This window comes from Schistocerca serialis, chromosome 10, assembly GCF_023864345.2.
Source record: "Schistocerca serialis cubense isolate TAMUIC-IGC-003099 chromosome 10, iqSchSeri2.2, whole genome shotgun sequence".
Taxonomy (NCBI): Eukaryota; Metazoa; Arthropoda; class Insecta; order Orthoptera; family Acrididae; genus Schistocerca; species Schistocerca serialis.
Window position 1 is genome coordinate 151,487,761 of NC_064647.1, and position 13,210 is coordinate 151,500,970.

A 13,210-nucleotide genomic window follows, 5' to 3' on the forward strand; every position below is an offset into this window, starting at 1 on the left:
CAGGTCACCGTACAGGTTCTCTTGCCGAGTCCATCATTGGCCGTATCAACGCGTTAGATGTCGTCTCACCACAGCAGCAAAATGTGCTGATGCTCCAGCATGTACCACATCCTCTGGTGTTGTTCTAATACAACACGTTCAATTAATACTGCAGTATGATACCGCAGAAAACTGTGGTTATTCAATCGAATGAATTTGTTTGGAAATATGCGCTGTCCAGAAAGACTGTCATCTAGTACTCATAACCACACATTGAACGAGCAACGTCTCTTCTGTGTTGGACCCTGAATGACTCTAAACTTGAGAATTTGGATAAACGTAGGCTACCCTACGGCTTATTCTTGCACCCACTGACAGAACATCAGTCAAAGACAAAAATCTGCCTCAGTAACACATTGAGCTCGTGATACAGTTGCATGGCATTGTGATGTATTATGCTCCCAAACACTTCTGTGACCCATTCCACGAATTTGTGTGGCAAGTCTCCTTGAAGAGATTCCATGAGAGTACTCAACTGTTTCCAGCACCACATCTTCAAGCACAGGTGTAATTCGTGCAGGCCCATCCGTTACTGGAGATTGTACAAAGCTCCTACTTTGTTGGAGGTGCTGACGCACCGTCGTAAACGTGCGATCCTCGAGGTGTCTTCGGTCAGTGTATGCTTCTTGGTACAAGGGTGCAACACCGGCCGCTGTGGCCGAGCGGTTCTAGGGGCTTCAGTCCGGAACTGCGCGACTGCTACGGTCGCAGGTTCGAATCCTGCCTCGGGCATGGGTGTGTATGATGTCCTTAGGTTAGTTAGGTTTAAGTAGCTCTAAGTCCAGGGGACTGATGACCTCAGATGTTAAGTCCCATAGTGCTCAGAGCCATTTGAACCGTTTGAACCAAGGGTGCAGCCTCCCGTGCATTGCTGTTAGCCCTATCATACAAGAAATGCATATCCGCATGTTCCTCGTTTCTGGACAGCTCCATGTAACTATCAATACTCGTACGACACATCTGACGTTTCGCAAACAGCTAACAAGAGTAGCTCTTTTACCATGTACTACGGTATCGTATTCGTCCTGTGTATAACTCCACGTTTCTAAAATGTCAATAAATACCTCACCGCAACCCGACATGTGGTGCCTACACACAATAACGTCACTAGTGGCCGGTAACCACAACATCGTAACTATCTTGCAAACTGTTCATTTGTGGACCTGGTTTACTCAGACTTGGCTGTTTCCGGAATGGCAATATGAGTTTCGACGTTAATTATGGCACACCCTGTATTTAACCCTGGAACACTAAAGGGGCGAAAACGTTACTTTGCTACTAAACCATTATATTACTACTCCACATTCATTCAAAAGAATTCGTAATTTATGGACTGGGCATTAGTTAACTACAATTATCCGATCTCTAGTGGTATGTTACACAGCAAATTAAGTACAAAATGTCCTGCCCTATAACCGACTGAAATCGTAAGTTTTTCGAAGGTTTAGTAATCTAAGGGTAGAGCTCAGCCATACATCCTGCGAGGAGGCACCTGAAAATGTCACATCGCCGAACCCACCTGATCGTACAGAGTAAGTAGCTAACACAGTAATACAATCAAGATAGCAAAGAATTTGTCTTTTAATAAATAAGTCATCGAAGGGTTCTCTACATGCGTAATTTCAGCTACTAAGTATCGCAGTACGATAGTAACAACACGCGCTCATTCAGTCTCTTTGGATGTGGAATTTCAAATTTCTATCTGGATTTCAAAATATTCATGCACAATGAAACTATCTGATCATTCGTCGCCGACGTCATATAAGAATGCGTTGAATGGCGTGTTCTTGATGTCCTGCATTATTAAGCTCTCATTTCTTCGCGCAGTGTATACAGAGTTATCTCAATATGTCAGCTACTGGAAACGGTCCAGACACTTCAAAATACTAGTTTCAAACGTAATATCATTTAAAATAGGTATACTGTTAGTATAGGTACGTACTGTTTCACGCTTATGCTTTATTACCTTGACTATGGATAAGTTTTAAAGAGAACAGATGCTAACTTCCCCTTAGACAAACTCTTTTTGGTGATTTATGGAAGAAAGAAAGTAAGTAATTTTCTCGATCTGCCCTCACCATGTATTCAAAATAAGCACTCGACTTATCAGTGCGGGAGAAACATTCGTGCCTCCGAAATTTGCACGAAGCAGACAAAAGCGCATTAATTTATTGCCAGTGTGACTTACGAAAGTTGGTGAGAATTTGCTGCGGTTGTTGGTGTGGAGGAACAAGACAAAGAGAGAGACAGACAGACAGAGAGAGAGAAAGAGAGATACGGGGCGAGTAAGAGAGAAAGAGGGATGTGGCACGAGGCAGACCGTAGAAACAGCACTCTAAGGGCAATCTGGCCACAATGGGGAAAAAAGAGAGGGAAGAAAAAGAGAGAAGGTGCGGGGAATGAGAAATCATGAAAAGTGTAAAACTCATCGCCGGCGCCGTTCGTAATTTCTATTGTGTCGGAGGTCCGGAGGTCGTCGAAACGCTGTTCCCTGCGCGGCGAGAGTAATATCTGTGGGAGATTTACGACCAGCTCGACAAAAGAAGGCGAGAGATTCTCCGCGCGGCTCCTGAGCAAGACTAATTTCTCGGCCGAAACTTTCCACCACACACAGACAGACACACACAGACACACACACGCACACGCACACAGAGCCGCTCTTCTCCGCGCTGCTGATAGCGATAAATTCCTCCAGCTAGCCGGCCGATACACGCGCAAGCTGGAGGCAGGAGAATTCTTTTCGTGAAAATCCGCGCAACTCATACGGAAATCGTAAAGATATTTCGCGGTGAACACCACGTTCGAGGGGACATAATAAAGTGAGTTACACATTATGATAGCAGGTCGAGTAACTTTTAATTGAACACTGCAGTACAGTTAACTCTTTCGTGCACAGGGATATGAGACAAAGTTTGACCCTCATTGCACAAGACTTACGTTTGTTCAACAATTTTATAAACAAATTGGTTAAATGTTATTCAGTCACATTAAAATAAGAACACTAATAGACATTATGATGTTTTTAAAAACAGTTTTTTGTAAAATTTGTGGTACATTTTGTGTACCATCTCTCTTTCAAATTATGCGGCAGTACTGGATGCAAGACTTGTTCAGGAATTGAGGAACCTGTCGTATGTAATACTTCAAGCAGTGTGCTACTCTTAGAAGGCAGACTTGTTTTTTTCCTAAGCGGAGAGGTACCTGGTACACGCAAAACATCGATTTAGTTCTTCCTGCTTTTTCTTGGTGCTGCAGTTTGCACGTCTTCGTCCGAAAGTTCACTATCGTCATTGTTTCAAGCTTCAGTCTCTTCTGCAGCAAGGTATTCACAATATTTGCATCAGTCAAGTACGAGTAGGTACGAGGACACTATTTCCAAATTATTCAGCCAATTTCGGATACCTACTTCCCTTGATCAATACCTGAAGGTGTTTCAACATAGAGTATTACCATTATCTTGCCATGTTTTGGTAGTTCGCTACAGCAATTCATTATGAACTGAAATGAAAATACAGTCTCGAAGTACACATATATGAAGTTCATTAACTCTCTTGTGCGTTTCTACTGCATAAACAGTGCACAAAATGTGGAGCACTACGCGATGTTCAGCACAGTATCTAACACAGTTTAGGAATTATTTTTATTGAAAATGAAACTCCTCCAGCTGCATTTAAGATTTCATATTTATTTTGCTACTAGTTCCGACTTTGCGTCGGCGTCATCTTCAGGCCAGTACACTTTGATCAATTGCGTGTGGCTGAGTACTAGAAGTCCGTAGTGAGACCAATACGTACGTGATGTGGAGTACGACTTCTAGTACTCAGCCACACGCAATTGATATCATCAAAGTGTACGGGCCTGTAGATGACGCTGACGCAAAGTCGAAACTAGTAGAAAAATAAATATGAAATCTTAAATATAGCTGGAGGAGTTTTATTTTCAATAAAAAAAATTATACCAGCTGATGTCCTACCATCATCCAGTTTAAATATGGATGTGCGAAGAGAGTTTAGGAATGACCAACACTCTGAGTTGTTGGTGGAACAGTCCTGTTCTGTAGAGCATGTGTAAGAACCATCAATTCTGAACGTATGAAAGTCATTATCTCAACAGTAATAAAGAGCTGAATCAACAAAGTATCATACAAAATGGAAACAATTACGCTCCCGCCAGCAGCACTGTGCACTCCATAGGAAGTAACTGTGGTCACAATACTACCTCTAGAATGAGATTTTCACTCTGCAGCAGAGTGCGCGCTGATATGAAACTTCCTGGCAGATTAAAACTATGTGCCGGACCTTTGCCTTTCGCGGGCAAGTGCTCCCGAGTTCGAGTCTCGGTCCGGCACACAGTTTTAATCTGCCAGGAAGTTTCAGTGCTACTTTTGACGTATCGCGGTTGTTGTGGAAACTATCACGTTACGTACACTGGGCGTTCCAGCAAATATACCTTCAGCTGGACTAGTCAGGACTTCAGAACTAAATGGTACGTTTTTTGTGCCACCATACATTTAAGCAAGGAGGAATGGTGGCATTACATTCTTTGCATCACCTACCCGGAAAGAGTTAAAAGCGACAGAGATGTGTGTCACTATTATTTTACGAGGGGGGTTCAACAAGTAATGCTATACAATTATTTTTTCTCGGCAAATTTCGGTTGAAAAACGTGGATTGTTTTACGAGACGTGGTGGAATATTCGCGCTTCCGCACATGTAGTGTCACAAAAGTTCCGATAGATGCCGGCGCTGCACGTAGCCATCAAAATGGCGTCTGTAAAAATGTTGGTTGGTTGATTTGGGGGAGTGTTGGGGGGGGGGGGGGGAGGGGTACCAAACAGAGAGGTCATTGGTCCCATCGGATTAACGAAGGGTGGGGAAGGAAGTGGGCCGTGCCCTTTCATAGGAACCATCCCGGCATTTGCCTGGAGCTATTTAGGGAAATCACGGAAAACCTCAATCAGGATCGTTGGACGTGGGTTTGAACCGTCGTCCTCTCAAATGCGTGTCCGGAGTGCTAACCAGTGCGCCATCTCGCTCGGTGTCATTGAGTTTCTTTTGGTGGAAAACCAGGGCATCGCAGACATTCATAGGCGTTTACGGAATGTCTACGGAGACATGGCGGTGACCAAAAATACCGTGGGTTGTTAGGGGACGCGTCTGTAATTATCGTAACAAGGTCACGCAAATTTTTCCTATCACCACCACCAGGAAATTGAAGCGCGATCGTCTCCGCAAAACCGGAAACGAATTTCTCCTTCTCACGATAACGCAGTGCTTCACACAAGTCTGTGTCTCCGAGAGGAGCTCACAAAACTTTTTGTGCACTATTCTAACTCATCCACCCCCCAAGCCCGGATTTCGAACCTTCTCACTCTGTTTGGCCTCAATGAAAGACGCACTCCGCAATATGCTGCATGTGGATGATGGGGAGGTTATTGATGAAGCGGGAGGTTGGCTCCGGTGGAGATTGGTACCATACGGGCATACCGACGCTCCAAATAAGGTGGCGTAAGGCCGTCGCATTGAACGGAGATTATGTTTAAGATCAAGGTTGTGTTGCCAAAAGGGTGCGGAATGATATGGTGTATTGGAATCCTGAATAAAACCATAATAGTTTCAGAAAATTGTATTGCTTTGCTTATTGAACGCTTCTCGTACACTGAAAGTGGCCGGGAGAGCGGTTTGCTGACCACATGCGCCTCCGCATCGGCATTCGATGACACCTAAGGTCTGAGGATGACACGGTAGCCGTTGGGCCTTATCAGATCTTCAGTTGCTCAATCATAGACACTCACTCTCTGATCAGGAAGCTATCGGAGAACTATTGTTGGAATTTTTGCTCCCCGAAGGTCGTCGTTCAGCTTACCGTAAAGTTGGGAAACTCATGGTGCGAGATCAAAACTACACAATTAGCATCGCCCACACCTGCGCTGTCTTGATCAAACTGTTGGCACCATTTCACTGTGGCTGGATGTGACATTGCATTTGTCCATATTCGGCCAGAATTTCGCTGTGGATCTGTGGAAATTTAGACGTATTACCCACAAGGATCCTACTGTCACTTCTACTTTAACTTTGGAGGAGATCTGCCGTGCCATTTCGGTCTCATAGTGTGACGCTCATGGTACTATGACTGGCGGAAACCAAAAACATGTATTGTCTTATGACACTCCCCATAATTTTTAGCACAATGGTCTTAGAGTCTGCATGTATAACCTTGTTTAAAATGGTGCAAGATGTTAGAAATTTTCAGCAAACAGGATTCGTCTATAGGGAAAGACGGCTAATTTACATGTATAAAAACCAAGATTGAGAAAGACGAATGGAAGACCACGAACGAAGTGTTGTTGTAGAAACATTTCCGCTTCCAGTCACAAAAGAATGTTATTTATTTGTCACACGACCGGTTTCGGGATTGCGCCCATCCTCAGGTGTTTATACATTCATACACATGTTTATATTGCTGGAGATCAGTAAAGATGAAGCATCATTATTATAGTTACGCTGTGGTGACAGCTATGTAACTGTAATAATGATGCTTCATCTTTATTGATCTCCAACAATATAAACATGTGTATGAATGTATAAACACCTGAGGGTGGCGGCAAGCCCGAAACCGGTCGTGTGACAAATAAATAACGTTCTATTGTGACTGGTAGTGGAAATTTTTCTACACCCTTTTAGTCACAGAGTTCAACAGCATCCACTGTGAATAAATTTCATCGAAGTATTGTTGTTGGGGGTCTTCAGCCCAGAGACTGGTTTGATGCAGTTCTCTATGCTATTCTATCCTGAGCAAACTTCATCTCCGAGTAACTACTGCAACCTATCTCCTCAGTGTATTCATCTCTTGGCCTACCTCTACGATTTTTACCATCCACACTTTCCTTCATCACTAAATTGGTGATTCCTTGATGCCGCAGAACGCGTCCCACTAACCGATCCCTTCTTCTAGTCAAGTTGTGCCACAGATTTCTCTTCTCCCCGATTCTATTCAGTAGCTCCTCATTAGTCACGTCATCTACCCATCTAATCTTCAGCATTCTTCTGTGGCACCACATTTCGAAAGGTTCTATTATCTTCTTGTCTAAACTATTTATCGTCCATGTTTCACATTCATACATTAGATTAAATAAAAAATAAATAAATAAATATCTGCAGCCCATATGCGATTCGGCAGCCTATGCGAGCAAAGAACGGGAGTTAAGCAAGCTCGTACATACACATTCATGATACGTGCGGATTACATGCTACAGGCCATAGAAGATATAATTGCTATCTAGTTCTCGCACGATGATTTTGCAAATGAGAATTGGCATTAAATTAAATATTTTCTAAAATCACGTACTTATCAACAGAGCTATCCCCGGAAATTGTCCGAAAAAAAATCAAAGGTTAAATACCTAAAACAAATTGTGACAAAGAAGCATCAGATTTTGGCTGCATTTTAAGGTCGGTGACCTGATTTATTGCTGTCGCCAGTTCCAAAATATTGTTTGTGACTGCGGACTCAGATTTTAATCACAGCATATAATATCGCGGTGGCAGTTAATACGGTTATGGGCCCCACCGCGGAATCCTCTTATATCCATTAGCGGACGGTGATCTTTGAAACTGATTTACGACGTAAACGAGCTGCGGTGATTTGCCGCTACTGCGGACGGAACGATTAATCTCCACTTCGGCGTTGTAGCGCTGTAGCGCTTTCCGGTCAGCGCATACTTCATACGTAATGGGCACAGCTTCGGAGACTTATGTCCCTATGGAAACGGCTAGCGCGCTAGTGCTAATTTATAGTTCGTGCCCGCAATTTCGATGCTCTGGTACTGTGTGTGTGTTTTGAGACTGGCTTTGTGCTAGAACTCTGTTAGTTTAACGTCAGAACACTGCCTAGACCAACCGAAAGAAAAGAAGTGTCTAGCTTCAGGGTTCAGTAATTATGCACTGTTTGGATGAACCTATCAAGAAAATTGGGAAGCACATAGGAGGTGATGTAAAGTTATTCTGCTACATTGAAAGCAAAATAACGCATTACAGACTCTGTTGTATAGGTTGAGAATTTACCATACCACCAAGATACTACTAGATCAGGACCCGGTGATGTACATGGTCAACTGACTGCACCCACAGCGATCATGTGAAGCGGAAAAGTTAAATTTGCACAACGGATAATTAACATCTATTCGAATTAAACAAAACGCGGCCCAGCTGGAAATGAAATATGGATACGTCTCACATAGAAATACTGATAAGTGTTTCTATGAAACTACTAAATGAAGCTAAGAGTCACTACAACAGTTCAATTTAATGTTAGAAATATGTATGTTGTACTAATCACTGAATGAACAATATGAATAATTACAAAACGGCACAAGAAGGCAAAAACGGGCAGAAAAGACCTTGGCGCTCATGGCTGGGTTTGAGATAAGATGATACAAAAACTGAGTTCACGGATATCCTAAAAACTGATTCCACAGTTTTTGCTGAATAAGTTGATAGCCTAAAGAAAAGACCCAGAAAGGAACGAACAAGCACCAGCCCTCACGCCTAAGCAGACACTGAGTGAAGTTAAATCTGGCTATGATTTAATCCAGCAGAACGAAATTTCGACTTGAAACAACTTACAACGCAGTACCCTCGTTACAACATACGGGAATGCGGCCCATCCTTACCACTCGACTTATATTGAGATGTAGAGGATAAGTTCAATATCGGTATCTGTGATCAGCTCTGAAATTGTATCTGTTCTGTCCCTGATGCCCTGTGACGAAGATTTGTACTCTTATCACACACTAAGACAGAGCGTCTTTTTCTATACAAAAACTAGCTGGTTCTACCAGCGCTGAAAACCTGGGCCCAAATCGCAATATACTCGTGTATTCCGAGCTCAATGAAAAGTCTACAACAAATGCAACAATTTCCCTTCTCCTAATGAAGTGTTGTGGTTAGTCAATACTGCTCAGTTCTCTCACAGAATGGGGAAGTATACAAAAATACTCTCCCACTACGTTTACACGTTCCACCCAATGGAAACTCAGTACAAGCTCTCTTTGGTCTCGTCAAAAATGGTTCCAATGGCTCTGAGCACTATGGGACTTAACTGCTGAGGTCATCAGTCCTCTTGAACTTAGAACTACTTAAACCTAACTAAACTATCACATACATCCATTTTGCGTTTCATCCCTGCTACCGAAATAATTACTGCGAGCCAGCTGTTGGCTTGCTTACAAAACTCAAACATAAACAACTAGGCTCATTTTTGGGCACCAGCTGTTGTGCCCCACAGAAAGTGCACAGTCTTTTCATTCTGCTGTAGCATATTTTATTACAGCTTCTCGCTCTCTCAATGTTTTCTACCTTCTGGACACTCTCTCAAGGCCCGCTGCCAACTCGGCAGCCCCCAAACGTTTTCGTGTCTGGCGAAAAAACAGGGCTCTTTTCGCTGCCCATACTGACTTCCGGCTTTCAGAGAAAGCGTTCTTATCGTCTGCCTACTTCGCTACTTCTTCGAGTCTTAACTACTCTCATACGTGACTGACCGTCCCAACTCTACAGTAAACTCTAAAGAACATTTCGCGTACAGAGTTACAGAAATGATTACTATTTATATCTGCAATCATTGTGAAGAGTTGCAACTCTGTGCATATTTGGCGGCCAGATGAGTAGTGTGGTAACCACATCCTGGTGCTCTTCGAACCATGCATGTACACTGCGTGCTGTATGACATGTTGCATTGTGCTGCTGGTAGATGCCATGGAGGTGAGGAAAAACAAACTGCACGTAGTGGAGGACGTAGTCTGCAAGGACAGATGCATACTTCTGTAGATCCACTGTGCCTTCCATAGCACGTGGTTTCCCAGGGAATGCCGTGAAACATTTTCCCAGGTTGTAAAGCCACCTCCTCCTTCGGCTTGGATCCTTATGACGAATGTTGCAGGGACGTACATGACAAAGGCCATACAATGGTGGATGAATCGTGCTGCGAAGGCCCACGTACTGCAAATATACTGTTATGTTTCAGGTAGTCTTTGACTGACTATATAACACTTTGTTTGTATCATGGAAGTGTATCTATGGAATTAGGGTATCCATTTCTACACTCTAAAAAAGATGTAAGATAAAGCACTTGTAAACAGTTACCAAATGAGTCGGAAATCGGTAGATGTGACAGGTACATAGATGCTTACAATTTCCAAACAATTGGCTGATTTATTCAACAGAAAGGCCTTCACAAATTCAGCAAGTCAATACAGTGTTGGTCCGAACTGGCTTTTATGCAAGCAGTTATTTGCCTTGTTACTGATTGAGTGATGTCTTTCCCAATTATGTGCAACTGGCGCATTAGATCGTCGAAACTCCGATGTGATTGGAGGGCCCTTCCCATAATGCTCCAAATGTTCTCACTTGTGGATAGATACGGCGAGCTTGCTGCCCAAGGTATGGTTTCGCAAGCACGAAGACAAGCAGTAGAAACTCTTGCAATGTGAGGACGGGTATTAAAAAGACTCCTCCCGAATAGACCATGAAGGCCCTATGGTACCGACCGGTCGCCGTGTCATCCTCACCCCATAGGTGTCTGTGGATGCGGATATGGAGGGGCACGTGATCAGCAAACCGCTCTTCCGGCAGTGTGTCGGTTTACGAGACCGGAGCCGCTACTTCTGAATCAAGTAGCTCCTCAGTTTGCCTCACAAGGGCTGAGTGCACCCCGCTTGCCAAGAGCGCTCGGCAGACAGGATGGTCACCCATCCAAGTGCTAGCCCAGCCTGACAGCGCATAACTTCGGTGATCTGACGGGGACCGGTGTTACGACCGCAGTAAGGCCGTTGGCGTGGGCGGGTATTATTTTGCTGAAATGTAAGCCCAGTGTGGCTTACTATAAAGGGGAAGAAAACAGAGCGTAGAATATTGTTGACGAACCACTATGCCGAAACGATGCCTTAAATGAAACCAAAGGCAAATTGCTGTGAAAAGAAATGTCATTCCAGGCGATAACTCTTAGTTGCCAGACCATGTGGCGGGTGACAGTCACGTTGGTATCTGCCACTGCCCAGGGCTCCTCCAGGCACGACTTCGCTGGTCAGCTTAATACGAAGAGAGACTCGTCAATGATGACAAGTCTACGACAGGCGAGAGGCGCTCCAGACAGTGGTGGGACACAAACGGGATTTTGACTATCTAATGCGCCAATTTGACATAATTTAGCTTGAGACCTCAGAAAGCTTTCCAACAACTCTGGTAATCAATGCCATTCGAATAAAAGCTCATAAAAACGGCAGAGGTGGACAAACGCGTTTTTGACTTGATCAATTTGTGAAGCCCTTTCTCTTGAATAAATCAACCAATTTTTCCGAAATTGTCGTCATATGTTCGCCTGTACATGAACATTACGATTTCGGTCCCATTCGAATAATTCCTTCATGGTGCGTCATTTTATTTATTTATTTTTGCAGCGTATTTTCGCTATTTTAATTAATTATTATAGGGCCAAGGCTACTGAATCACCGATGTAGACTCTGTACGGTGGAACGGGCCATATGAATTACCTTGTACAGACATTCTGAAGCGTAGGATATACACCTACGACAGAAGACTTAGACAAATTGTGCCTCTGGTAGGAGGTTTCATGCAGACTATAGATACCAACAGGATACTATTTGGGATGTCATTTACACTGTAGCTCATTAATATCACTACTGTCGCAGCCACGCATGTTCTGTTTGGTTGGGTTGGGTTGTTTGGGGGAAGAGACCAAACAGCGAGGTCATCGGTCTCATCGGATTAGGGAAGGATGGGGAAGGAAGTCAGCCTTTCCCTTTCAAATGAACCATCCCGGCATTTGCCTAGAGTGTTTTAGGGAAATCACGGAACCGAATGCGAGTCCAGTGTGCTACACACTGCGCCACCTCTCTCGGTGTTCTGTTTGTTCAAAGCTTCTCTAGTCCAGTATCTGTTAAGCTGTATCCGCGCCTCTGTATGGTGCTGAAAGCCTCGAACTTCAACAACTGGATTGTTCTTGGTTCCATGTTATGGAAGCTAGCCACTCACGTTTCAGTTCCGTCCGACTGAAACCAGTGGAGAGCATTTGTTGCTCTTCAGGTTCCGAGGTGTTCCCTAGGCAGCGACAGTAACCTTCCAAAAGACGGACTGATTCATTTTGAAAAAATCACTGACACAGGTTGTAGAGCGCTGCCTTACGACGAAGATGAGCAGCCGGCCGAAGTGGCCGTGCGGTTAAAGGCGCTGCAGTCTGGAACCGCAAGACCGCTACGGTCGCAGGTTCGAATCCTGCCTCGAGCATGGATGTTTGTGATGTCCTTAGGTTAGTTAGGTTTAACTAGTTCTAAGTTCTAGGGGACTAATGACCTCAGCAGTTGAGTCCCATAGTGCTCAGAGCCATTTGAACCATTTTTTGAAGATGAGCAGAAGTTCGATAGTATTGGTAAGCCAACATGTAGTTGTCGATCTCACTGTTAATTATCTATTCTTATAGCTGCATTGAAATGAACATCTTTCTTCGCATGACCGCTGGGGGGGGAAAAACTGTTGTGCAATATTTTTCTGCTGAGCCAGCGCAGAGGATGCCCCACGGAGGGTGGGTATGTTTATAAATAACTTTCTGCTACCAGTCACGATTTTCTTTTATTTGTGTTTTACACGACGCGTTTCGGGAAATGATCCCCATTTTCAAGTGTGTATCTCTTTGTACTATGCCATTTTTTTGTAATGTTTTCGATGTTTGAGTTTCTGCTTTGCAATTTATAAAAAAACGCGCAATTTTTAGTTAGTTATCGATCTTTATATGTAGTTAGTGACGAAATTTGCCAGAACTTGTAGTTACAGTTTTCATGTGGTCCATTTGTGCAGAGTCTCACACATGTTGAACATCACTCACAACTTTCAGTGCACAGTACACATGGAGAATAACTAACATAAACAAACAGTTACAAAGACGTTTTAAATGTAGCTGACAGGTATTCACAGATATACTTTTGTACAGAAGGTATTTGTCTTAACAATATGGATTACAATTTGCTTGCATCTATTTTATTCTAGTGTTTATTTCTGTGTTACTACTTTTATTTAAGCATTCTGTCGAAGCATCTGAAGAAATTCACCGATGCACTTTCTAGTTTTTCGTTTAACATTTTGTCTTCGTTTATGCTGTAACG